We start from the raw sequence: 3,255 nt of genomic DNA on the forward strand, positions 1-3,255 counted from the left end.
CAACCATTCCAATCACAATTTCAGCCACAATTCAATATTCACATAGTCAATCAATTACTCACAGATATTAAATCTATTTGCAGTTATTCAATAAACCTTGTAGGCATTCCTAAATTAAAATCATTTTAAATCCCCTACCTCAAAGTGTCGAAATCCATAGAAATTGGGAATGCTGCACTCATGAACAACAACCTTAATAGCAGCCATATCATCTCAAAGTAATAGCAGCAACAGTTTGGCATCTCCGATCAACGGCGGCAGCATTATTTCCGATTCATTCTTCACTCTCGCAGTAGTAACCACGGTGGCAACAAAATAGAGTTCAAATTCAATGGAGTCGGAAATGGAAATGAGTTCAATAAAATTGGAACTACAGATAGCTTACAATAAATTATCGGAGCAGCAACAACAGGGTTTCCGGGCAGCTCCAGTGGTGGTGGAAAGCTTCAGCATCAGCCAAACAGCAGCAGTAACAATTCAGAGTAGAGCCAGAACAGGGCCACGCCAACAATAACAGTTCCAGCAGCGGCGATTGCGTCTTCTCAGATTCCAGAAACCAGAGGCAGAAGCAGAACTAGCTAGCTTCTCCATTCGGTCCTCCAGCGATGATGTCCGGCGATGCAACGGCTCGGCGACGGCGACGGCTACGAAGGGCACGAACGGCGACACTAGAATGACGGCGACGGAACCCTCGCAGTGGTGGTTGTGGGCTGGTGGCAACGGCGGCGTGGAGCATAGCTCCTCTCCTTGGTGGCGACCCTGACCCGCGCTTGTTCTCTCTCTCTGCTGGCCCCTCAACGACGACGGCGGGCGAGCTCCAGGGCAACGGTGGTGACGGCGGGACAAGACGCGACGACAGCTTCTCGACGGTGGCGATCTCGCAGCAACGGCGACCATGGAGACGCGGCGGGACGAGGTTGAACGGCGACGCTGCAGTTCACGAGGATGACGACGATGGTAGCACGGGCTCCTTGCGGCGGCAGTCCGGCGGTCATGGTGGCGCGGCAGCAGCTCTTCCCTCTCTCTTGGCTCTCTGTTTCCGTTTCTACATTAGGTTTAGGAAGAAAAGGGGGTATGGTGCGGCTAAAGGGAGAAGAAAGTGGGTAGGTTAGGGTTTCTGATTAGGAACTTAGGGTTTTCAATTTGGGAAATTAGGGTTTCTGAGTTTGATTTGGGAATTAGGGTTAGAAATTAGGATTTTATAAAAGAATATGGATACAATCTATTTAATTATTTCTAATAAAATAATTTCTAAAATTATAAAGTTCAAACTCAATAAGGTAAAATCACAATTTATTTATATTTAGATTTTTCAAAAATGCGGGATGTTACAAACCTACACTTAAGCACCATCATAGCATGCTTTTGTGTTTTCTCCCTAAATTGAGCTTAATTATGAAAACATGCTATTTTGTGCTGAATTTAACCAATTTTATTCTACTTTCATTTCATTGGATGTCTTGATGTGTTTGATGAGTAATCTCATGTCTACAAGGCTAATATGGATGGAAGAAATGATGGAAAAGCATGCAAAAAGGGAGGAAGCATGAAGAAATGAAGTTTTGGAAGATTTAGCTTTCGTGCGTGCGCACAGTGATGCGTGCGTACACACATGCGCGCAAGTTTGGCGACGCGTACGCGTGATCCACGCGTACGCGTCGATGCAATCACGTGACTTCATTAATGCAGCACGCTGGGGGCAATTTTGGGGCTTTCTTGGCCATTTCTGAAGGCTTGGAGGCTGAAATCAAGTGCTATATGAAGGGAACTTCATGCCATATGAAAGAGAGCTCACTTATAGGGTAGAAACACATAGTAGGAGTAGGAGTAGTGTAGATTAGGTAATTCTCTCTTAGGATTTTAATTAGGGTTTGTAGAATTTTATACTTCAAGTTTGATTTTGGATTCTAGCAATTGCATTGTAAGTATTTCTTTAATTTCTCTTTTAATTACATTACTTGTGACACTTTCATCTATTTCAATTTCTCTTGTCAATATATACATAGTTTACAATTTTGGGTTCCTAGTTGTTGAATTTGATGTTTGATGCTTATTTTATGTTTGTTGAGTTGCCTTATTGATTTTGAGCATTTTGAGCCTTATTGTCCCTAAGCAAGCACTGAATTATTGAGAAGAAAGAATGAAACAGAATGTGTTGTTCATATCAGCAAGTCATTATTAGTAGTTCATGAGATTTTATGCAGAAAATGTTGCAGCTCACTTCTTATTGATCCTTAGGAATAGAATGTCTCCTTTAAGCATTAACTAACATACTACTATGACCTCTTATTATTTACTCATCCTTGGTAATTGGTTTTCTTTATATTCTTCTTCTATGAACTTATTCTTTGATTCTAGCAGCTCAGTGTCATGTTGTAGCATCTTCTTAGCTTATTTGCACTCAACACATATCCACTATAGACACCTGTCTCACAATTCTTCTTAAGACATTGTTGCCCAGCACCTCTTTGGGTTACTAAATGCCTTGTAACTAGGTTGCTCTTGATAGTGGATTTTTGGTTGATAATTCCGGGTTAGTTAACCCAAGTTACCAAGTGTTAAAGCACTCCATAGAACCTAATCATCCAAGCAGATCCTAGTACAAAGACACCACAGGCATATGTCTTAAGGTCCAAGCTATTGGTGTCTAGCCTTATTCTTTGCTTTCTTCTGTTTTTGTTGCCACTTTTGGCTTTTCTTTTCTTTCTTTTTATTTGTTTTTCTTTCATCCAAGGACTTTTATTTGCTAAGATTCATAGACAGCATGCTAGTTTACACTAAAAGAGGGACAATCTACCCTTTTATTCATTATAAGTGAGCTACTACACAATCAGACATATATACCACCACTTACTGTTATTTCACTTCCTTGCCAAAAAGGAACTATTCCACTTCTATTCAACCATTTCTTTTATTCAAATTGAAAAGACTCAGGGGACAAAACAAGCATTTAAACAAGTGAAAGTGAAAACATACACACCTATAGTACACTTATTGCAAAATTAAACACAACGGAATGCAAAATGATTAACTATCAATAGGGGCACATTCAAACTTCCAATTTACACATTCCAAGGTAGAAATAGTTAAGCAACAATACAACCTCTTGAAGTCTAGTTTCTTCCTATCTGTCATCACCATCTTTGGTTTTTGTGTACTTCTTTTTCTTCTTGGCTGATGGTGTGTATTCCTTCCAAGAGATTGATTGAATTCCTGCAAAGTTATTGGAAGTTGCTTGTTCCCCAAGTACTTGAG

General features: G+C 40.5%; 1 long non-coding RNA gene across 1 annotated transcript in view; it reads right to left on the bottom strand.

Annotated features, from left to right (window-relative positions):
- Nucleotides 1-1,022, bottom strand: part of LOC110270175 — a 5,908-nt gene extending 4,886 nt beyond the window's left edge. Inside the window, exon 1 of the long non-coding RNA XR_002359385.1 lies at nucleotides 139-1,022. This is a non-coding gene — a long non-coding RNA (uncharacterized LOC110270175). The remainder of the gene's footprint in view (nucleotides 1-138) is intronic.

Source organism: Arachis ipaensis, chromosome B03 (assembly GCF_000816755.2).
Source record: "Arachis ipaensis cultivar K30076 chromosome B03, Araip1.1, whole genome shotgun sequence".
Lineage (NCBI taxonomy): Eukaryota > Viridiplantae > Streptophyta > Magnoliopsida > Fabales > Fabaceae > Arachis > Arachis ipaensis.